The sequence below is a fragment of the Acomys minous genome, assembly GCF_964271855.1.
Source record: "Acomys minous genome assembly, chromosome: 17".
NCBI classification, from domain to species: Eukaryota; Metazoa; Chordata; class Mammalia; order Rodentia; family Muridae; genus Acomys; species Acomys minous.
Window position 1 is genome coordinate 32,392,072 of NC_140500.1, and position 24,203 is coordinate 32,416,274.

The following is a 24,203-nucleotide window of genomic DNA, read 5'->3' on the forward strand; positions in this document are numbered from 1 at the left end:
GGCCATCGGGCTGTGTCCCCCCCCCCCCACCCTTAGTGCTGCTGCTCCATGTCCCTTTCAGGAGTTAGTTCAGCGTGAAATGCAAATTCATTCTGTCAGTGTTTATTAGGGACTTTCTGTGGCCTCTGGCCCTGGGCTATGAATTGAGGATAGAAAAGCAGAGAAAACTATGACCTCTTTTCCTGCCATTCCTGTCACCTGCTCAGGAGGACAGGACAATGCATGGGAAGCCATAATAAACCAAAACAGAAGGTGAACTGTGGGGTGCCCTCATTAGAGAGATAAACCAGCCTGCTGTGGAGGCCAGAGAGGAGAGCGAATTATTTTTCCTCTCTTTAATTAGCAAAATTGATTTTGGTTTGGGTTTTAAGCTTGTGCCTAAATGTTGGAAGAACACCTGGATAAGGGGCCAGCCATTTGCCAGCCTCCCGAAGGTTCAGCTGATAGGGGAGGGAGCAGTTGGGGGTTCCTAAGGATCCCAGGGAATTATGGGGTTTCTGTGAGGTTGAAGGGCAGGTTCAGAAGTTTCCCTTGGCTTGTGCCAGCCAGTTATGTAATTCCCCCACAGGCCCTCACCCCCTCACACCACCCACTCTACCCAGAGGACTCCTTCCTCATGTCTTGGGCTCACAGAGGAGTCTCAGGGACAAGCCAACCCCTGCATTTCACTGCCCTTTCCACATGGGTCATGGTTGCTCTTCCTAAGGCAGGTGGGTGGGTCAAATGTGATGCACAGGGGAGCGTCACAAATGTCCCGGGCTCTTCTTGTCTTGCCTAGGACATAGTGGAGTTCTACTGGAGAAGAAGAGGAAGATGGCCTCCTTGGCACCCAACAGGCAAATTCAGGCCAGGTGGGGGTTCTTTCTTGGTTTCTGTTTTTTTAATTTTTAATTTTTGTGGCTCTTGCTTCTGGGCCTTTACCTGCTTACTAAAGGCATGCTCAGCGTGATGGCTGATTATCAGTTGTCAGCGGGATGAGATCTACAGTCAACTGTCATGGTCCTCTAGGCATTCCTAGTGGGGTGATCTAGCTGGGAGGACCTACCAACTGTCGGTGGCACCATTCCCTGGGCTGGGATCCTGGACTGTAAAAAGAGGAAAGTGTGAGCTGAGCATACGCACACACCTCCCTCTCTCTGGAGTCTCAACTGGGGACGCAAAGTGACCACCTGCTCCAAGCTCCTGCTGCTGTGTCATCTCCACCGTGATGGACTGTGGCTGTGATCCGTGAGCCAATATAAAGCCTTCCTCCCCTAAGTTGCATTTGTCAAAGCGTTTTATAACAGCAACAGAAAAAGTAGCTAAGACACACAGTATGAAGACTTTAGTATGAGGCTTACTGCAAGATGAAGTGGCAGGGGTGTACCTCTGCCTGCACCCCCCTGCGCTCTCTCCTACTTCACTTTGCTCCCCCTTTCTTCTCTCCCCTCTTTATCTCCTTTCTGCCTCTTTCCTTGAAATTCTTACTTCCTTATTTAATCATTTGATAAGCACTAGCCTCGTTTAAAAGTGAGTTTAACAGTGGTTCACCGCGCACAACATAAAGCTTATTATCCTACCTTCTTGTAAGTGTCTGTGTAGGGCGCTCAGCTCGCTCGGTGCTGCTGGGTCAGCATCGCCACCATCCAGCCCCAGGAACTCTGCATCTTGTCTACTGAGCAGTGGTTTGCATTCCCACAAACCTCCCGTTCCCCTTTCCCACCTCTGCCAGCCTTTAGCAACCCTGCTACAATCTCTTCCTATTTCTTTGGGTTTGACTCATTTGTGGACCTCACACAGGTGTGGTCACACGGCGTTTGTCCTTTTGTGACTGGCTTCCTTCAGCTAGCATAATGCCCTCAGTGTTCCTCCTTGCTGTGGCATATATAGGCCAGGACTTCCTCTCCTCCCAGGGCTGAGTCGTGTTTTGCTCTACTGGGTAGATGACACTTTATTTATCCGTTTGTCCGGAGCATGAGATTGGTATCTATTCTGGGAAGGCAAAAAGCAGGTTCCAGCTGGAAGCATGTTGAGATGGGTCAGGTGGAAGGAGGCAGGGAGCATGTGCAAAGCTACTGTGAGTTGGAGGAACTCAGCGAAGCTGGGTCTGTCCACAGGTGGCCATTTCGTTGTGAACTCCTGCAGGGAGCCTTTTGTCCACTGGCATGCCCAGGGATTGCTTTTCCCCACCTGCCCTTTGCCTTGGCTCTTGTTTCAGTCAGTCCTAACTTTCCCATTAGCTTTCCCACTAGCTGGTGAGCTGCCACAGTAGAGGAAGTGTTTTGTTTTTGTCTCAGCCCACTCTCACATATCTTGGTAGGTGTCCTTCACACTGGAGCAGACACCTTCTCAAAGAGAAGCCTTTTCATTGGCAATGCCCAAGACCATCAAAAAATGGGGAGAACAGGGAGCCTGTGGCACCTGGGGACTGCCAGGGCTGTGCATAGAACAAGCATGAGGACTTTCACTTTGTCACAGAAATGTACCCTCTGTGTGAGACCGCAGTGCACAGACGCTGAGTGACCTGAGTGTGCCGTGCTTCCTGTTTGGTTGGCTGAAGCAACCCAGCTCCACAGGGGTGTGGAAAGCACCCCTGGCTTAGCGGTGGTGGGCTCCGTGTGTCCAACCCTCACACCCAGCTGACAACGACTGGTCTTCCTAGCTCAGGACTCCAGAGGTTGTGGCTGTGAGCCATGCTCTGCCACTCCTACAGGTGGCCTTGATAACTTCCAAGGTATCTCTCAGGAGATTCTGCCTCTAGTTACTCCTCCCTCTGGCCTCCTCCTTGCGGAGTCACCATGCCATCTTAGGTCTGGTCTGCTTTAGACCCATACTCTGCAAGGAGCCTTTCCTGGGGTTCTTCTGTAGTGTTACCAGTTCTAGGGGGAGTGCTTCTTCCTCTCCTTCTTCTTCTCCTTCTTCTCCTTCTCCTCCTCCTCCTCCTTCTTCTCCTCCTCTTCCTCCTCCTCCTCTTCCTCCTTCTTCTTTTGGTTTTTTGAGACAGGGTTTCCTTGTGTAGCCTTGGCTGCCCTGGACTCGCTTTGTAGGCCAGGCTGGTCTCCAACTCACAGTGATCCGCCTGCCTCTGCCTCCTGAGTGCTGGGATTGAAGGCGCGTGCACCACCACACCCAACCCCAGGGGAGTGATTCTATTTTGCAAGCCTAACTTCCACTCCCAGCTATCTCAACCATGAGAAGGAAAAGTCCGAGGATTTTGTCTTTTTAAACCTCTGACCTTGTATCTGTGCTTTTTCCACCTAGTGTCAAGGAAGGATTTTGTCAGAGCCAGAAACCAGTAGGTCTTGAAGTCATGAGACAAACACTGTGCAGTACTACCCCAGGGCTTGACTGGAAGCAGAGGAGTGGGGCAGAGATGTGGAGAGGTGAAGGTGAGCGAGGGAAATAGGTCTGGAGAACTGAGGGAGGTGTCTGTTGTGTGTTGTTGCATCGTAATCCACCTAGAGATTTTCTTCAAGTTCTATGACTAATAGCCGTGAATATGCCCTTATTTGGACATAGCATCTTTACGGAGGCAGCCAAAGGATAATGACCTCATTACAGTGTACTCTACTACAAATTCTGAGAGGGGAAAATTGAGTCAGAGAGACAGACAGGTACACAGGGAGAACTGGAATTCAGGGACGAAGGTGACACTGCAGAGGTCAGGAAATGCTCACAATGCAGGGATCCAGGAGAAAGGTCTAGAATACACTTTCCCTCACATACCTGGAAGGAGACACCTCTGCCCATTGCATCATCTCAGACATTCACCTCCCAGAGCCGAGGCTATACATCTCTGGTGCTGAGGTCACATGGTCCACAATGCCTTGGTGGGGCAGCACAAGAAGTGAGTATAGGACTGGGGCACCGAGCCCTTCTATCCTTAGGTTGTGGTCAGTATACTTTAGCCATTGGCTTTCTATGTGTCATGTTGAATTTTGACATAGGGGCTTGGCTTTTTTGAAGCATACAAGCATATATTCTTTTAAAAAATTTTTCAAGCACCAACTTTTATATTTAGAATAAGTTACAAAATTATTGTATATAGTTATTTCTTTCTCTAAATCACTAAAGTGAAATAATTTAGATAAGAGCTTTAAAACCATTTCTTTATATAACTTAATTACCTTCATCTTTAATTCAACAATCCAATGAGTATGTGGTAAGATGTATACTCGTAGAAAACTTGCCAATGACAAGTACGTGTTGACTATATTACTGGGTAACACTGAGAGTAACTAAAGTAACATGGAATTGACTATTGGAAGCCAAGTAAATACAGCACACTCAGATGAAAATACATGCTGTGGGAAAAAAACAAAACATAAGGCCACAGAGAACCATGGACACCCCAACAGCTGCCCTCTGGAAGGAAGTATAGTACTGGTCAGGAGATGGGAGGATTGTGAGGAGACACACAGGCAGGAAGGCCTGTCCTGCACTTGAGTGGAGCTTTCAGTCACAGCTCACCTGGTTGGCATCTTCAGATTTGTGAGCTGTCCCCTGCTGAGGGGCAGAATGGAGCTGGGGCTCAGAATGACAGCATGTTGTCTAGAGGTGGTCACGGTGTTCCTTGGAGCTGCAAAACCCTCATTCCTCTCCAGCAGAGGAGAGGCTGAAAGGGAGGGTAGTCCAAGGCAACGTTTGAGCCTCTGCTGTGTGTGACCAGGGTATGCCCCTCCCCCACCCTGAGCTTCAGGCCCTACACCTGTGAAAATGACCCCACAAGAGCATCTGCCTCGCTGCATAGAGGTTTGGGGAAAGGACACAGCAGGGGTGTTTTGTAATGGACCCCTCATGCTATTAACAACAGTAAAAACAGGGACTGTCCATGTGTCTTTGGGGAGGAGGGCCCCACGGGGGAGGCCATGATACTTTCTCCATGAGTGAACACTCAGGATGGGCTCTTGGGATGTCCGCCTGCGACTCCGAGCTCCGCACTCACCTCTCTTGGTTGTGTCAGGGTATGACACGTTCTTTGGCTCTTCCTGACCCTTCAGAATGCTCTCTTCCTTTCTCTAAACAGCTTCTTTGCCCTCAGCTCCTCCCTACCATAGCTGTCCTGGGTCTTCACGTGAATCAAGAAACTCCACGGGGCCAAACAGAAAGGCCACATTACAGAGTCTGAAGCTCATGAGTTCATTGAATTGTCTGAGCGCAGGGCTTTTGCAGGCCTGGAAACATCCCACGTGTCCAAAGCTTTGGGTTTGTAGATTTGATGTTCGTGGGCCAGGGAGGACCTACACTCTGCTGACGGCTGCTGACACTTCCTGGCTCTGCCTACTATCTAAATGGCACCGGTCCAAATTTCAATGAGCTTTTTCATCGGGTCCTTTCTGTCTTTAGAGCCCAGACTCCATGCCGCTATGGTGCACTGTCTCTCGCTGCAGAGAAACCTTGCTCCAGCCTCTTCCTGCAGCTGAAGAAGCTGAGGATGAGGAGGGGATGGTGACAGACCTAAATGGTGGGATGGAGCCTAGGTGTCCTGGACCTCTCATCCCTTGACTTTGGCGTGCAGGAAGGGCTGTTTCATTGCAAGGTGCTGCCTACGTGGTACCAGAAGCAACTCTAATTTAGAGCTACCCCAGTAGATGTGTAGTAGTCAGAGGACAACTTTTAGAGCCACCTCTTTGTTTCTACCTCTTCGTGGGTACCAGGAATTGAACTCAGGCAACCAAGCTTTGTGTTGTACGTACCCCCAGCTCCTGTGGCATCTCACTTGCTCTGCTCTGAGTTTGAGTGAAGTATAAGGACTCGTGAGTTTGGAACTCAGAGGGAGTTATTTGGTCATGTGTTATGTGGGGCAGCTCAGCAGGAATTTATAATCAGCGGTTAGAACGGCAGAAACACCTCCCTGTTTGCGGAATAAGCAACGGCACGTGGTTCCTCCTTGTACGTGTTGTTCTTGTGCCCTTGTGTGCCTTCCCTCCCTGGCCCACTTCCTCTCCCCCTTCATCCCTCCCCTATTTGTCATTCAAGAAACAGTTTCCTGGGGCTGGAGAGATGACTCAGTGGTTCAGAGCGCTGGGTGCTCTTACGGAGGACCCAAGTTTGATTCCCAGTACCCACATGGTGGCTCACAACTGTCTATAATGCCAGTCCCAGGATATTTCATGCCCTTTTTTTGTCCTTTCCAGTTTCTGCAGATTAGTGGTACACATGCACACATGCAAGCAAAACACTCATTCACATACAATAAAAATAAGTTTTGCAAACAAACAAACAAACAACCAATTTTCTGAGAAACGTCCTGACATGTCTGCCTACAACTTGGCATAAACAGATATCATATTATTACAACATGTCCTTCCCACTAGACTACAAAGTCCCTGAGGGCAGGAGCTGTCTTTCGAGGGACTGCTACAATAGTTTAGTTAGTGCCTCGCTTCGCACAGCTCTCCTTCGCTCTTTTGACTACGCAGTGGCACAGCAGTGTGCCTGTACGGCCGTTCTGTTTGCCACCTTTAGCACAAAAGCAAGTGAATTACATGAGATCCTTAGTCCTTTATTATGAAACAGGCTCTGCATTAGATGGTTTGCTCAAATGTAGGTTAATGCTATTGTGCTATGCATCTGCATCATAGATTGAGCTAAGGGGTGTTTGGTAGGTTAGGTATGAAGTGAATTTGTGACATACCATAATTTCCATTCACAGTGGACTTTTGGAATGTAACCCCATTGCATGCTGGGGAGCAGCTGCACAGGCCTCTTTGTCCTGAGCCTTTGTGCTCATCACTTTCTACAACTTATTTAATTTTCTCCTCCACGGCATTCGAAGATGCTTGCTATTATTGTCCTCAATTTCTAGAAGGACACAGAAACTCACAAAGAGGTGTAGAATTTGCCTAGGCTTGTGTAATAGGAGGCAGAGTCTGGATTGGAATCTGCCTGTGACTGTACAGGGTGTACCAGGCGGGAGGGGTCTGCTGAGCCTAAAATCTTGTCATCTTGCCGCGGAACTGTGAAAATGCGTTCTTTTTTTCCCTGTCTCATGCACAGCCACCATGAGGCCTGATGCCAGGGTGCCTGTTCTGAACCATTGCAACATGGCAGACTAGAAATGTGCATATTTGTGTCATCAGTGTGCAGCTCTGGGCAGGAGCCCCGCCCCCCAAATGAACGAATGGGAGATTATAAACCCACAGTCCTCCTCCTTCTCTTCCCCCAGTCTCTATGCAGATGGCCGGGGTGACTTGGTATAAGAAGTACTTTTTACAGATGGTGGCTTTGTAGCAGGTACATAGAAACAAAGAAACAGCTGAAAGCCCAGAAGCCTCTCTAATCTCTTTGTGTAGCATTCTACCGGTTACATGGTGTCTCTTGTATCCAGCCGTCCCTATGCTGCCACCTCCAGACCTTGGTACGTTGTCGGAGGAGTATTCAGAAGCTCGCCTGGCCTGACACAGGAGTTCATTTTGAAATCAGCTTGGAGAGCTGTGCCTTCTGAGTCATGCGCTCACTCACACTGGCTCTGCTTCTGTGTGCGCTCTGGCCTCTCCAGCAGGTTTCCCTGCGTCAAGGCCTGAGTTGGGATGGGTGGCTGCTGCCCAACTGTCTTTTCCTTACTCAGGGCAGCTGGGTGATAGTTGAGTTTGAGTTTGGGGTACAGGCAACAGTGGGGCTTTTGGGATGAGCTCCAAGTCTATGTAGTTCTGAGCAAAGCACTGGGGTAGTCTGGCCTGTGTTCTCTAGCTAAGAAGGGAAGGTCGAGTTTTAGTGTTCACTTCTTTGTTGCAACCTTAGATATGTCGTTACCTCTCTGGGCTTCTGTTTAGTCCCCCTCAGAAGGAAAAGAATGTCACCTACTGCCTAGGGTTGTGGCCGGGAGAGAGGGAGCAGATGTCTGTGAAGAAAGCACATTGTGAATCGGAAAGGACTATGCCCACGCTGTTGCTGCCATGGTTTGTCATTAGGAGGTTCTTGGTCATCCCTGGAGGCATTTTGCTCCAGCTGCATCTGCTGAGCTTGCCCGGGGGTGGTGTGAAGGGAGGAGTGAGGCGGGGGCCCAGGCAGGCAGGCTGAGGGCTGCAAGATGTCTGAGCTTTGTCCCTATTGGTATGTGGAGGACAGTTTGCAGCTGCCTTCTTCTTTTTCCCTAGTTGCCTTCTTCATGTCTGGGGGTGTTCTTCAGATCAGCCCTTTCCAAGTACACAGCCAACCCAAAGGGCTTACTTAGCAAAGGATATGGGTCCAGTTCCCCACTCCCTCTGGATTGCTGTTGGCAATGTGCCAGCTGCATCACCTCCCGACTCTCCCTTTTACCCTCGCTTCGTCTGGTACACACTTTCTATGATGGACAAGTCAGATCGGCCCTCAGAACTATGTACACCTTCAGTCATTCTACCAATGCGTAGGGTCTGCCATGTCCCCAGACCCGGAATCTAGAGAAGGCCCATTGTTCAGAGAAGAGCAGAGGGTGGCCTTTGTTCAGATGTATTGCAGGGTGCCTGCAGCTGCCCTGGAGACAGTGGGGGATCCAGGCCTCGGAACGTAGGAACAAGGTTGGGAGATGGATGCTGACCATTGTGTGAGATACCTGGACTGCAGGAGACAGACACTGTGCTCGAGGCTGGCTAGTGGGGAGGGCCAGCTGAATGCCAGTCATCATAGAAGGACGTAGATTCAACTTGGAGGACAGAGTGGCACTGTCACTCATAGGGTAGACTTGGGTTCACACAGGAGCAAGAAGCCTCACTCATTCACTTGAGTATTCAACAAGCATTTGGGGTTGGAGGGATTTGGAATAAATGAAGGTAGTGTCCTTTCTCATGAGGTTTTTCTCCCTAATTGGGCTTTCTTCCTTGTTAATCAGATAATCACACGTACAGCATGTGTAATTACAATCAGAGACAAGGCTTTGAAGGGGTGCTATCCAGTTCTGTGAGTGATTTAAGAAAGCACCTGACCCCAACTGGAGGGTTTGGAGAGTGACAAATGAGCATCTGAAAGGATGACTGGGAAGCAGGCTAGTGACACATGTCTGTTAACCCAGGACTCAGGAAGTAGAGGCAGGGGGGTTGTGAGTTCAAGGCTAGCTAGAGTTTTTTTCAGGTCAGCCAAGGATACATAGAGAGGTGCTTTCTCAAAAAGTAGAAGAGAAAAGAGAGGAGTAGAAGAAGAAAAGGGGAGAGACAAGAGGGAGGAGCCAGTGGCTTTAAAAAAAAAGCATTTACTCCAGAGAGAAAGAGAGAAGGGGGAAGGAGAGAGGGAGGGAGGGAGGGAGGGAGGGAGGGAGAGAGACTGCACGTAGGTCATTTGCATTATTGCTGGCATAGAATACCGAATGAACACAACCCAAGGGAGGAGGAGTTTATCCTGGTGAAGAAGGCACGGCAGAGAGCAGCGGAGGAGGAGCGTGAGGCAGGCGGTTATGTCATTGTAACTGCAATCCAGAGGGCAGAGAGGTTTTCAGCAGGACCCACGCCCAATCTTAGCCCATAAGCTCATCTTGCAGTAGTGCACTTTCCCAGCTAGACCCACCCCCTTAAAGGTTCTCTACCCTCCCACGACAGTGCCAACAGATGGAGGCCAAGTGTTCAGGCATATGAGCTTGTGGGGACATTTCATATTTAAGTCAGAGAGGAATTTAGTCAGAGGCAAGTACACATGGGGATTTGGTGGCTCTGTTAAGGACTTGGGCCAGGGCAAGAGGGCTGGAGAGATGGCTCACTGGGTGAAAAGTGCCTGTCCCCGAGGCTGATGGCCTCAGTTCCATCTCCAGGACCCACTCGGTGGAAGGAGTGAACAAGTTCTCCTCTGACTGCACGTGTGAGCTGTGGCATGCCCTTTCAAAACAAATGGATGAATGAATGAATGAATGAATGATTGTGATGAAAAACTAAAAAGGAGAGAGCCAGCCACAGATGGGTTTTATGGAAGAGAGGCAACAAGATCGGGGCTCTGGGAAGGGCGATGCCCAAGAGGCAAACAGAAGACAGAGTGGGCTCAGAAAGAGCAGGCCGAGGGGACTGGAAGGATGGAGTGACTCACTGAGTGGCCTTTGTAGCTCACAGGCGTGATTGGGGAGGGAGGCTGTGAGGAGCAGAGAGGGGGGTTGGAGAAGCACTCATCCACCCTGGCTTCCATGGAGCTGGGATGTGCGGCTGGGGAGGGCTCCACAGCTATCATGGTGCGTGCTCACAGTGATCTGGAAGTGTCTCCTAGAGCCCACGTGTCACAGGCTTGTAGAGCTGTTGGGGTCTTTAGATATGGGGCCTCATGGGAAGTCTTCAGGTCATTGAGGGAATGTTCATGAGTAGCAGATTGGGATCCGGACCCGCCTGTCCTTGTCTCTGCTTCTTGATTACAATATGGCGTGCAGATTTCCTTTACCACCACATGCTCCTGTCATGATGTCTTGCTTTCTCTAAAGGCCCTGAAGCAACTGAGCCAAGTGGCCATGCACTGAAATGGTGAGCCCAAATAACCTTCCCTTCTTTAAGTCGACTGCCCCTGGTATTTTGTTACAGTGATGGGAAACTGACCGACACAGTGGCTTTACCCAGCATGGGCCCCTTCTCAAAGTCAGACGGTTGACCTTCCCTTTCCAGGAGGGGACCCCTCTGTCCCTCTGACCACAACACTAGGGACTGCTAGAGGACTCAGGAACTCAGAATCCTCCCCATCCAGAGGCTTGGCTTTCTACCCTACTAAAGCCAGCTTGTCTGTGAACTTCAGTGGGAAACCACAGGCAGATGCTGGCTCGAAAACCAGTGAGTTTGTGAAGCCTCACTCACCTGAAGGCCAGGCCAGCAGGCCTGCAATGCTGCCACAGGTAAAGCGTTTCAACCAGCACCTGGAATACGCGGCCGTGTGTTCAGTGGGGATGGTGGCTATACAACTGCCTCATACGTCAGGTGGGACTGGGCACTGCCTCTGAGGCCCCAGAAAACCTCTGTGTGGCTCACTAGGTGTGGACTTCATTTGTTCTCCTGACTGCAGAAGCAGGCTCTTTCTGTGCGCAGGTGAGGGAGTGAGTGTCAAATGGTGTAGTAGTCTGACGTCAAGAAGTTAGAAATCCAAGCTTAGCACTGCCAGCTGGGTGACCTGAAGCTGTTCTGTTCCCTAATGGATGTGGTAGATTTCAGTGTCTAAATGCACAAGGGTCCTACAAAAGGCCTGACAGGTTTCAAACCCTGCTGTGTTATTTACTAGCTGTGTGGCCTGCAGTGACAACCCAGAACCCCTCACAGCTTCTGGGAATGTCATTTGGAAGGCATCGTGATGGTGCATTGTGCAGTGCCTTGAGTGATGGGTGTGGGGCCAATGGAACAACAGCCAACCCCAACTTCCTCATAGGCAAAGACTTGAGTCTATCATGGTGGTGACGGTGACAAAGATTTCCACAGTGAGTGTCAGTATTTCCGACTGGTGCCATCTTAGGGGTCTTTGACTCACCCAGCCCTCAGTGCACAGGCCTGTGTTAAACTACCTGTTGCAGTCAGGGCCATCAAGGGGAGATGACTGTATAGTTCAGGCCCGGTTGACAGCCAGGACCCCTACGTCTGCAAGGCCTTTGGGTCTACATTCCTGTTCCTATGGGTGCACCTGACCTCCCCCTCTTCTCTGATAATGGCAGCCTTCCAGCTGGGACTAACAGCTGAGTGGCCTAAATTTAGCCCTCTGGCTTTAGTGGTAAGCCACAGGAAAAGACCAAGGGGAAAAAAACCAACGGGCTCTACATTTTCAAAATACCTATGGTCCAGACCATAAGAGCAGCAAATGTTAGGCCAGCAAAGGGGCCTACGCCCTCTGCTTGTTTTTGAGGGAGGCCTGGCAAACAATCTCATTTCCTTCTCCTTCATCTTCCCCGGTTGAATTGCCCTGGAGAGTGGCCAGTCGGAAGCGGTCTCTCCCCCGGGAGTGGGCGCTGGGTGGTGGGAGCACCCCTGCGGCCACTGTTTGGTTTGGCTGTGTCTGCCCTGGGTTTGGCTCACACAGTTCAGCCCCTGTCATGAGGGCTTTGGTCGTCTTGTCTTGGCAGGGCTGCTGCGTTAGGGAGCCTGGTCAGAGGGAGGCCTGCTCTGATACCCACAGAGCTGTCTGGGTTACAGAACCCTTGAGTAACCTTACCTTAATCTTAACCTAAGGAAAGGGGGCAGGTCTCACCTTCCTTTTATAAACAAGTAAAATGAAAGGCCAGGCAGGATGAAAAAAAAAAATCACACAGTGGCTTATAAAGTAAGCAGCTGGGGCTGGAACTCAGCCTGCCTGTGAAACCTGTCCGTTCACCACAGCCGGTACCGCCGGTTACAATAGTGTTCGGACGTTTTTACACACACCATCTGGGGCCTCAGCACAGGAGGAGGCAGAAATTCTGACTGACCTTGCGAGGCAGTGGGGCTCTTGCTTCTGAGCCGCGTCTTCCTGTCAGACATTCTCAGGGCATCAAGCGGGCACTGGAAGCGTTGTCCTCGCTGTGGTTTGTCTGGGGCGCTTTATGACGAGGGCTTGCAAATGGAACAGAGGGCATGGGGCCGTCTCAAGCTTCAAAAGTGTGTCAGCAGGCTCCACAGGCAGACATGGCACCCAGGTCCCCAAATACTGGGATCAAAATAGTCCACATGCCCTTCAGCAAAGAGGTTTCTTTGCAGCCACCTTGGTGGAAATTAAAGGGCATTTTAACATTTGATTCCCTCTTTTGTATCATCTTACCTCATTTAATGGATTATTTCATTGTAGAGATAAATATCTATGTTTTTATTGTGTGTGTATGGTGTGTGTGTGTGTGTGTGTGTGTGTGTGTGTGAGAGAGAGAGAGAGAGAGAGAGAGAGAGAGAGAGAGAGAGAGAGAGAGAGAGAGAGAGAGAGCAGGTGTGTGCATGTGTTATGGCACACATATGGAGGTTGAAGGACAGTTTTCTGGAGTCCACTCTCTCTTTCCACCCTGCTGAGTCTGAGTCTCTGCCATGCTATATGCTCCAGGCTAGCTAGCTCCCTGTGAGTTTCAGGGAGATGCTCCTGTCTCCTTTCCCACAGCTGCATGAGCGCTGGGACTTCAGACATGTGCCACTCTTTCTTCCAGGTTCTAGGAATCAAACTCTGATCATTAGGACTGTGGTGGTAAAAGCATTATCTATCATCTATCTATCTATCTATCTATCTATCTATCTATCATCTATCTATCTATCATTATCATCTATCTAATGTATGTACATGTGTATGCATATATATGATATGTATGTAAATACATATACAGTTAAAAAATATATAATTAAAAATTTCATCTCAGCCATTCTGTTTTATGTCTCAGTGGCCCTAAGTATGTGTCCACCCAGTATTATGCTGCCATCCCAATTATCCCTGCCCAGAAGTTTTTCATCTTCCCAAACAGAAATGCTGTCTCCCATTCAACACATGGACTCTCCTTTGTCTCCCCTTCCCAGCTCTGGCAAGCACATTGTATTTTTCCTGTCTGTGAACTTGAGCACTTTAAAGGTGTCCTTTTGTGCTGGCTGATCTCTCTGAGGGGATATGCACGTGGTCTCTGGTGTTAGAATGTCCTTCCTTGCTGCAGCTGGTGTGGTTCCATTTGTCGGGGAGGACTCAGGGCTAGACAAACCACTTAGGATAAAGAGGCAAACTGCAAACTCTGGCCCAAGTGGTTCTTCTCAGCGAGTAATATGAGGAGCAGATTTACCCCATCTCTGGTGGTATTTTTATCGGTTGATGAAGATGGCTTATTCTATTCTTGTTCATTAATTAGTATTTAATAAGCATTTTTTTTTCTGCAGGAACTCCTTGAGAACACTCTCTTCTAAGTCAGATTTTCACTGTCTAGTTTGGGCACTGTGCTTTGTCCAACTGTGATTTTGTGATCACATTATACCTTCAGTGATTTTCAGTGTATGATATGTGTGCATTGAGTGGGCACACATGTGCCAGGGCTTGTGCGTGTGTCAGAGGATAACTTTAGGTGCTGCCCGTGGCGTCCCACCTTGTCTGAGGCAATGCCTCTCTCTTGTTGTTGACTGCTGCGGGTGCCAGGCTGGTCAGCCCGCGGGCTCCTGGGCGTTCTCCTGGCTCTGCCTCCCATCTTGCTGTTTTATATGGTTCTAGGGATTCAAACTCAGGTTCCCACGCCTGGATAGCATGTGCTTTACTCACCGAGCCATCTCTTTGCCGTCCCCGCCCCCCACTTTTAAATAGGGGGTTCTACCCAGGGTGACTTTTAACATAAAGTAACCGAGCACTTTCTACGTATCAGAGACTGGAGCCTCTGTCACTCTGTGTTCACACCACTGTTTTACACAGGAAATAGTTATTTATTTTTGCAAGCTTATAGCAGTACACAGCAGGTCAAAACCACAAACATCACACCACACGCATTCTCCAGCTCGGGAATCAGCAACGGCTTCTCTGAGTGGTTCTGGTTCAGGTCTCTCCATCAGTGTATGTTTTGGACCTGGCTGGGCTGCAGTCAGCCAAGAGTAGCCTGGACTAGACAGTTTGGGCTAAGCTGCTGTCAAGGGGCATTCAGCATTAACTACCTCTGTAGAAACCCAGACCTTAGCCAGGCTGCAGTGGTGCACGCCTTTAATCCAAGCACTTGGGAGGCAGAGGCAGGTGGATGTCTGAGTTCGAGGCCAGCCTGGTCTACAGAATGAGTTCCAGGACAGCCAGAGCTACATACAGAGAAAAAAACACAGGGGGGAAAAGAAAAAAAAAAAAGAAGAAGAAGAAAGGAAGGAAGGAAGGAAGGAAGGAAGGAAGGAAGGAAGAAACCCAGACCTTGCCTGCCAACCATACACAACTATGGAAGCCAATTTGCAATTCTAGGTTTTGCTACCTCTTCTAGCTTGTGGAAGAACTTTTAAAATTTCTCTACAGATGTAGTTCAAGTTAGTGATATGAATTCTCACGTTGCCATTTCTTGCTTATGGGACCTTAGGCAAATGACACGGGCTAATTCCCTGTCTGGGACACGGGGATAATTAATCCCCACCTCCTGGGGTTTTTAGGTGATCACTTCAATCACACACGTGAATATAATTGTTCATACAGCCAAGTGCTATGTGACCCCCAGGGAATGTGACTGCGAAATAGACTTTCCCCGGAGAGAGCTGGAAGATGTCAACAGCCAGTCGATGCTCTTTACACCGCGACCTTCGCAAGTCACACTGACAGGAGAGCTGCGTAAATGACAGGCTTCTCGGTCCTCTATGGTGCCTGAGTAAAACCTCAGGGGGAAACCTGGTGAAAGAAACCTTTAGTTTGGCCACAGTCCCTCTCCCCCACCCCTGACTCTTCATAAAAGGCTAGTGTCATCTGTGAAAGTGTTGTATAGAGCCTTCAGGGGCTGGAGTAGACATGAGGGCCCGAGGGAACTGTGGTTTAGCCATGTAGGTTCCATCCCAGCTAGAAATGGGCTTTTTCTTCTTCCTGGTTTCATTAAAGTCTTGAGCCACCCTTGGGGGACCAGCCTCCCTGCTGCCACAACAGATAGTGACCGACAGGGTTGCTTCTTCCACACATACATATATACTTAAGTAGTGTGTGCCTGTGCCTGTGTATGTGTGTGTGTGTGTGTGTGTGTGTGTGTGTGTGTGTGTGTGTGTGTGTGAGAGAGAGAGAGAGAGAGAGAGAGAGAGAGAGAGAGAGAGAGAGAGAGAGAGAGAGAGAGAGATGCTCATGCATGAGTCAAATGGAGGACCTGGCACTTGCTAGGGACACAAGTGCCACATCCCCAGCCCTGGCAGTTGTTGATTGGACTTATACAGAGACACAGTAAGGATTAGGTGCAAATAACAGCAGTTATTACTCATTGACTAGCAAGAGAGCAATCTTTGAGTCTGAGTTTCCCCTTGAAGAACTTCCCTTCAAGTAGAAAAACCATATTCCAGGATCACTACCCTGGGTAACTTCCTGTGTTACATCCTTAGTTCCCCCCACCCCAAAACAGTTTATGCTTTGTCTGTGTGGTTCCCACATACATGCGGGTCAGAGATGTGTATGTTGTCGTCACTTGGCCTGTGTTTCACAGGCTTCTTAGGATTCTCTTACTTTATTCTTACTGTCCGGTGATGTGATTTTGAGAGCTCAACCTTGCAGCGTCCACCAATTGGGGGAGTGCTGGGGGTAGACTCCGCTGTTACTGGTGATGGGCCTTAGGCAAGCTTCTGTTTCTTTCTATGAAATGAGGATACACAGTGTCTGCCTCACAAGGCTATTTTAAGGCTCAGAGCTGCTATTATGTGCAGCGCGCTTAGATAGCTCTGAAGTCTAAAGCATACTGAACGCTCAAGAAATACCACTTGTCGTTGTTCAAGTGGCGCTTATGAAATTTAATGCCATCACCAAAATTTATTCCTGACCCCAAAACACCTTGAAAGGTTCAGATAAGCCCACGGATCCTGTCTCAGTCCATTCTCTGTTGCTGCAGGACACTGCCGGAAGCTTGATAATTTATAAGGAAAGAGGCTCATTTTGTCTCCTAGTTTTGGAGGCTGAGAAACCTAAGAGCCTGGTGCCACCACTGCCTAGCTGCTGGTAGGGGCCTCATGCTGCTGTTGTTCATGGTACGTGGTGGAGGAGTACACAGGTGTTGGCAAGGGACCAGGGACACAAGAAAAGCCTTGTTAGAATGACCCACTTTAACTGATAACTAACCTAGTATCAAGACATCAGGAATGCATTCTTGTGAGAAAAGCATGGATCCCTTTATAAGGGGTCACCTTCATGGCCCAGGTACCTCTCACTAGGTCCCACCACCTACCATGTCACGCTGAAGAATTAGGGTACCAGTGCATAAGTTTTTGAGGGAAATACTTAGTAGATCATGTTTGAGATTTTAAGGAAACCAAGTAGGATATTAATATTTTATTCACTTAGAACAAAGGGGTACAGGGGTGCCCTTTCAGGGGCCAGGCCCTTCTTTGCTCACATACATCCTGTTTGTTGAAATATATTCTCAGGCATTTCTCTGCTGCCTTCACCTTCCCAGAGATAAACCAAGCCCCTTGAGAAATACATTACCTGTGTGCTTCTTCCCTGCTCTAAGCCGACAACTCGTTGCTTTGGTGATGAGACCAAACGGTAAACCTGTTTGCAATATATCATGGCAAGGACACATGTCCTAGAGTGCCCCACGAGAGGTGGAACAATGCAGCCAGGTTGAAATCTGGCTGAAGTGGTTTCCCTCCTGGGATAGGAATGTCAAACAATCTTTTTTTTTTTTTTTTGATTGATTCTTAAGACTGTGGCAAATCCAAGTGTATCCTTGTGGACAGTTCCTGGCCAAGCCACTCAGCAAATCTCCCGCTCCTGATAGCCATTCCAACTCAAAACCATTTGTGAGGAAAACTATTAGTAAGTAAAATGTATGAATGACTAGCCAGAATGCTCAACAATAGGCAGATGGAGTCACCTCAGGCTAAAAGAAACAAGCAAAAAGAAAATTATAGCCTCAAAATATGCATGCTGAAAATCCTGAAAGAGCTAAGGGAAAGAATAGCATCTATAAAAAATTAGGAAATAACTAAATAAAGAACAAGAAGAAGTGAAGCAAGAGCGCAGGATGTAAAATGAATCAATGAGAAATCAGTAAGTATAGGATATCATTTTGGATTCATTAGTAAGACTTCAATACTGATTTAATCTGATGTACCTGAAGAAAAACATTAGTGAATTGAAAGTTAGTTCTGAGGGCTGTAGGCCAGAGGGACAGCATAAAAGAATTAGAGAGCAGTTAAGAGACATGGAGAGTCTCTGCAAGGCTCAAAGTTCTGCAGTGGGGGAAGAAACAAAATTTCAAAAGATACTGAAGATGCTCATGCCTTTAATCCCAACACATGGGGAGCCAAAGGCAGGTGGATCACTGTGAGTTTGAGGCCAGCCTGGTCAACAAAGTGAGTCCAGGACAGCCAAGGCTACACAAGGAAACTCTGTCTCAAGAAAACCAAAAGATACCAAAGATAAATTTTCTCATTATTGAGGAAAAACATTAGTTCTAGGATTGGAAAAAGCACCTTGCATAACAAAAAAATAAATCTCCACAGGCAGAGCCATGATGGTACACACCTTTAGTCCTGGTGCTGGGGAGGCAGAGGCAGGTGGAACTGTATGAGTTCCAGGCCAGTCTGATAGACATAGGAAGACCCTGTTTTTGTTTGTTTTTGTTTTTTGTTTTTTAACAACACATATCAATATGTCATGGTGCCACTTCAGAACCTCAAAAACACCTTAGTAGTTTCAGAGATAGACAGATTTCCTCCAAAGAAAGACAACTAGACTGACAGCAACTGCAACTGCCAAAGGTTTCAGAGGAGAGGCTTGGAAGTTTGTGCACAGGAAACTCAAGCATCGGCCTGGATGCCCGTGCTCCATTCTGCAGACACACAGCAGCAGGGATGAAGTAAAAGCATCATCAGTTATAGAAAAGGAAGCATGCTTAATATGCAGATGGCAGCTGAGGGAAACGCTGCAGGACAGCTGGGCTGAGATAAGGTTTGAGTGCATCCTCATGGGTCATGACTGGGAAGCTTGGTCCTCAGTGTTGGGATGTAAGTGGGGCATAAGGAGGCCAGAGAAGAAGGAGCTGCCCTCAGAAAGGAGAAATGTAGTTTTTCGAGGACCCGAGTTGGTGCCTGAAGAGCAAGCTGGGCCTGAACCCTTCTTTCCTCCTTTCTCGGATGCTTTCTTCCTCTTGCATGATGTGGTTGACCACACTGTGATACAGCCCAGGTTCCCTCACTGGTGACGGAGCACACAAGGCTCCCTGATCTTGTCCTCCCTCTTAGTAAGTGGTCAGCCTTGAGGGTTTTGTTAAAGTAATAGAAAAAGGACTTATAATAAAATATCTGGGGACCCTTGTTTATAATCCCAGCAGGAGGACTGGCAGTCTAAGGCTATCTGCAGTGACACAGTGAGCTCAGGGGCAGCCTGGGTTACATGAGATTCTGCCTCAAAAAAAAAAAATCAATCAATCAATCAGTCATTCTATCAAACCTTGAGCCTAGGTACTGGTGAAATAAAGTTACACAACTATTGGCTCTCTATAAAGGAAAGAAAGAAAGGAAGGAAGGAAGGAGGGAGGGAAGGAGGTGACACTTTATGTACAAACCCCAAACCAAACAAGAACGTTCTAGAAAGGGGCTATATCCCTTTCATCTGGTTGTTGCCACATAGGAAGGAAGCCTGGCATTTCCAGATCTCTGGTTTTTCAAGTCAACCCAGAAAGCCAGAACTTTTACGTGAAATTTCCTGACTTTTGAGAACTTGCAACAAAAGCATTTAACACACCAAGCTCTTCAACAATTTGTAGGTTAAATGGACCTTCAGTTTGCCCTGCAGAAAGTGATCAGCTCTCCGTTGTCCGTCCAGTGAGCAGGGAAATCTTCAGAGTGGGGCAGAGCTTGTACTAGGAATGGAAGGAAGGAATTTGAATAGACCTGCAAGTAGGGACGGTCCAGGGGCCTCTTGGGAGATAAATGTTTGCTGGATGTTGGGTTGATTGGGACTAGAGATGTTTGGATATTGTCATTTTTCATGCCTTTTCTCGGTAAGAGCTGTGCTCCAGATAAACCCTGCCTTAGTGTCTAAGGATTGTCTCTGGGGATGAGGACAGGTTAGTAGATCTTAAATTTATTGAGAGACCTACTGAGGGAAGTGTGGAGTGTGGCCCTGCCTGGCAGCAAGGCCAGTTGGATCTATGTAATTAGGGTCAGAAAAAGAAGGGTACATGGGGTGGGTTGGAGTAGTTCAGGACAAAGGACACTAATGCAAGTTGGGAAGTACCTGGTTTTCCCAACTCTCCTTATGTGCCAGACATATTCTTGGAGGGAGGTCCAGTTGGAAGGCTCTACACACCAGTTTGACTATAGTTTGCTGGGAAACTACAGGAAAACCCAGTTAAGAGCACTCAACAGCCATTAAGACTCAAGATGGCTTTGGTCTTGTCAAATTGAACACTCACAGGCTGGGAGCTGGGCTGTTCTAAGTTGTGCTGTTTGGTGTTTTTGTTCATTCCCTTGGCGGGGGTGGGGTGGGGGTACAGGGTGGGATGGTGATGGGGTGAGAGGTGGGGGAAGAAATGAACACTATTTGGTGACAAAGGTCAGAATGCCACTGAGAAAGGGGAGAAGTAGATGGCCGGAAACATTTAGGAGATTGTGTGGGCTGCTTCCCAGGGTGCTGTGTCCTGCATCCAGACCTTTAATTGGAAACAGTGCTGACCACAGTGTGGTGACAATGCGGTAATTCACAGGAATTTCTCATGCTCGGGTCCCTAGCTCTGAGTTTTTCTTACCAGCAGGATGGCTGTGTTAAAAACAGGGTCAGTTTCTCTGAAGCCACACCAGATGCACAAGAGGTGGGGATGTGGGTTGGTGTGGTTGCGGGAAGCTGGGGGCTGAGTCAAGAGCCTCAGGGTGTCACCCTTCTCCTGCTGTGGGCTTCCCCAGAGGTGGGATCTGCCTCTCACAGAAAGTTAGATTCCATAGCCAGCATGTCAGCCCCAGTCTCTGAAACTGCCTTCAAACCTATCGCCCATGATTGAGTGTACTGTGTGCACATGTCCCACAGAGTGCCTGCAGTAAGATGCACCATAACATTCTCTCTGTTACCCTTCTGTTTGTTTTTACCACATGCATAATTTGGTTACATGTAATTTAAACATTCACATGTTTATGTTGCTGCTTCATTTTATGACCTTGAGCATTAAAGAAAAATCATTTCTTTGACACACTGTAAAGTAAAATGACATTGGCAATTGATTGGCACCTGCCAGTCTAATGTCACTGAACCACTGTCCTCATCACAAGAAGCAAGGACAGAGGTTTCGTGTTGGGAAGGCTCAGTTTTCATTTTGACTTTGCTCCTGTGTGACCATATTACTCTGCAAAGTGGACTTTCTTCTTCTTCTTCTTCTTCTTCTTCTTCTTCTTCTTCTTCTTCTTCTTCTTCTTCTTCTTCTTCTTCTTCTTCTTTTTTGGTAATGATAGCATCTGCCTTACCGAGGGGCTGGGAAGATTAAAAGGATATTACCTAGTATATAAGATTTGCTCAGTAAATGTTACAAATTATTATGGTTTTTGTTACTATTGGCCAAGCACTGCAGCAAGTGCTCTTGGGACTGCAAAAGGAGTCGGCCAGGTCTGAGAGCAAAGCTTAGCCTGGCCATGTGACGAATCTGGAAGATTAGGAAGAGAAGCCTCTCTCCTCACGTCTCGGGGCCTGCATGCATGCTGTCTTTACTTCTTTCTGCCCAGTTTCAGTCTCTGCACAGGCTCTCCACCTGCTTGTTTGGTATGTGGCCTGCAGCCCAGGCATCAGTGCCCATTACAACTGACCTCACCTGGTGCCTTAATAGTGTGGGGGTGAGGTGGAGGGGGGCAAGCAAGATGTGAATACCCCATCTCTAATTTGAACAGCCACCCACCATCCAGGCCTAGTCGCTGGAGGTAGGGACTGGAGCATGTTGTACCCTATGGCACCAGGGTACCGGTAACCACTCCTTTCCAGTGGTAGTCAGTTTGTGCACTGCAAAAACTAGATTTATAGTGTGGACTTATGATATGCTAGAGAATTAAACAGGTAATGAGCCCTGCCCTCAAGAAGGTACCTTCTCCATAGGACACGATCAAACCCCAGGTGGGATGACTGAACCTGGTCTTTCTTTGCCTCTTTTCCCCCTGTGGCTTCACTAATCTTTGTCCTCTGGGGTCCAGCCCTTCCTTCTGCAGTCTCTAGCCTCCTCTGGGGGTCCCCTGTCTCTCAAGAACAGCAATTCTTCTCTTTTATCTCTGCTCTGCCTTTGGCAGTTTGCTGGCTGCCTCCTAGCTGGTCTCTCTGTGCCTTACAACGTCCTGTCCTTCAACCAGCAGCCCCTCCTCTCGGTTTTCTGTTACCGTGAACTCCACAGCGTCCTCATAGGCACCAAACCTTGTGATGCTTGGCTCTGTTTTCCCGTCCAGCCAGCTGTCCACTTGTGTGAATCTGTTTCTGTCTGCTCACATCTGTCTGCTTTCGAAATCCTGGCATGGTTCCTCCTGGCTTTAGTTTCCCCCTTTCCAACCTATCTCATTAGTCAGCCAGATTAATATTCCTGAAGCGCGCCCTGATGTCCTCTTCCTCAGTCTTATCTTCTGGGCAGCACGCACCCTCCTCCTGACATCTCAGAACTTCCCTGTCTCCACTTTTCCTCTCTAGCCTTCCATATTTTCTATATTCTTTAAAATTAAAAAATTATGTTTATGGGTATTTTGTTTGCACGTATGTCTGTGCGCCACTAGTGTGCCTGGTACCCTAAGAAGTCAGAAGTAGTCAACAGACCTCCTTGGACTGGAGTTTCAGAAGGTGGTGATCTGACGTGTGGGCACTAGGAACCGAACCAGGGTCTACTCCAAGAGTAGCCAGTGCCCCTAACTGCCGAGCCGACTCTCTCAGCTCCCTTTCCCATACTCTTGATGGATGTGCTAAGGGTTCACAATGAGCCTGGGCTTCCGGGCTTCATGCCTTTGGGTGTCTATGCAGAACCACATCCCATTTTCCTTCTTGCATTCTCCTCAGGGCGTGGTTCATCTTCCCTTCCTCCTCTGAGGCCCTTCAGCTTTCTCTGAACCCCTCTCTACTCCTTACCATTTGTAAGCTACCCTGTGGCTGAACTACAGGGTGGTTTAGGATGCTGGGGACACTCCAGCCTGCCTTTGCAAAGCCACCCCCGGTAAATACAAAATCTAGGCGAAAATAGATTTCCTTGTTCTTAACCACCTTCAAGACAATTTCCCCAGTGTCTGCTTCAAACAAGTGCCACCTGTGCTCTGCCTGCGCCGAGCATCTGGAGTTGCCTTGGCGCCCCAGTCAACTTTAAGCTCTTCCTTCGTAGCATGCGACTGAGGGCTTGCAGAACTATGGCCAGCTAGAGATTGCTTTGGAGCCAGATGTACAGGTGGATGGGTAAGCGAAGGATGCATGCCACAGTGTGCAGCTTCCCTTGAGAGTGTCTCTGTCCCTCCTTTCTCCATGAAGGTGAAGTATAGCTTTTCTTCCTCACTGGCTGGCTGCTTTAGAAATGCGCTGCAGATCCCAGGACATCTTCATGTCCTGTCTCTGGCCCCATGTGAGAAGCTACAGAGCTGCAGATCCTGTAAGGCTGGGCCACTGACTTGAGATGAAACGTGGACTTCACCTGTTACCTTCCGATGGCTGCCCATGTCAGAGCTCAGTATTCTCCAGGGACTGGTTCTCAAACACTCCCATCCTCCCACCCTGGGTGCTCAGGCCATACTGTATCAGGTGTTTCATCTTCTAGCAGAGTGTGAATCATCTCTAGATAACATACTACCAACAGGATGCAAGTGCTGTGCCGATAGCTGCTGTTTCATGGGGAATGGTGATGAGAAAAAGAAGTGCGCGCATGTTCAGTGTAGGCACAGCCGGCAGAGGCCTAACTGCATCTTTCTGCAGTTGTCTGAATCCAGGGATGTGGGACCTATAGATGTGGAGGACTGATCTCACATCCAAATACTAACCAGGCCTGACCCTGCTTAGCTTCCGAGATCAGATGAGACTGGGCACGTCCCGGGTGGTATGGCCATAGAGAGGGACTTTTCAGAGCTACCTGAGCTGCCAGACTATGTCTTTTGCTAGAATATTCTCTCTAGCACTTCCCTCCAAGTGTCACATGTCTTTGCCTGGCAGGGTCCTCTTGGGACTTTAGACTTCAGATTAGCTGTCATGGCTTTCATGAACCTCTCCTGACTTTATTTGATTAGGCTCCCTTCCTCAGGGCCACAGTGACACTGCGCATGCTCTACCCCCAGGCTTCTTCTTCCTCAGTGGGAATTTCTCTGTCTCCCCAGTGCCTGCACAGTACATACGTGCTGCTCCATGAACATGTTGAGGTGTGGGTAGTGTGGGAACTGGTGGGTGGCGGGCAAAGGAGGTGCTAAGTGGCATGTGTTGGTCAGCCTCTGTCACAGAACTGTGTTTGACAGCTGCAGAAACCCAGTGGCATTACTCTTTGTTCCTCTGGCATGCTTTGGGGGTCAGCGAGGCAGCTCTGTTGACCTAGCTTGGGCTGGCTTGCATCTTGAGCGTGGCTCTTTTTGCTAAGGTGAGCAGAGCAATGTAACTCCACAGCTTATGCTGAGGAAAACTTCTGGTGATGGCCTGGGTGCAAGGGTGAGTGGACACATGGCCTCTTGGGGGGTGCCCGGATGGGAATAGGCACACCACGTTCTATTGAGCAAAGGCCAGCTCAGATCCAAGGGCAGAGGGTAGTCCTC

General features: G+C 48.7%; 1 protein-coding gene across 6 annotated transcripts in view; it reads left to right on the forward strand.

Annotated features, from left to right (window-relative positions):
- Positions 1 to 24,203, forward strand: part of SRGAP3 (SLIT-ROBO Rho GTPase activating protein 3) — a 229,215-nt gene that overhangs the window by 74,045 nt on the left and 130,967 nt on the right. Inside the window, exon 1 of one of the 6 annotated variants that reach the window (XM_084765995.1) lies at positions 684 to 851. The exons of the other annotated variants lie outside the window; for them this stretch is intronic. The gene's annotated coding sequence lies outside the window, so the exon portion shown is untranslated. Of the gene's footprint in view, positions 1 to 683; positions 852 to 24,203 lie in introns of those variants that run through there. 6 annotated transcript variants of the gene reach the window in all.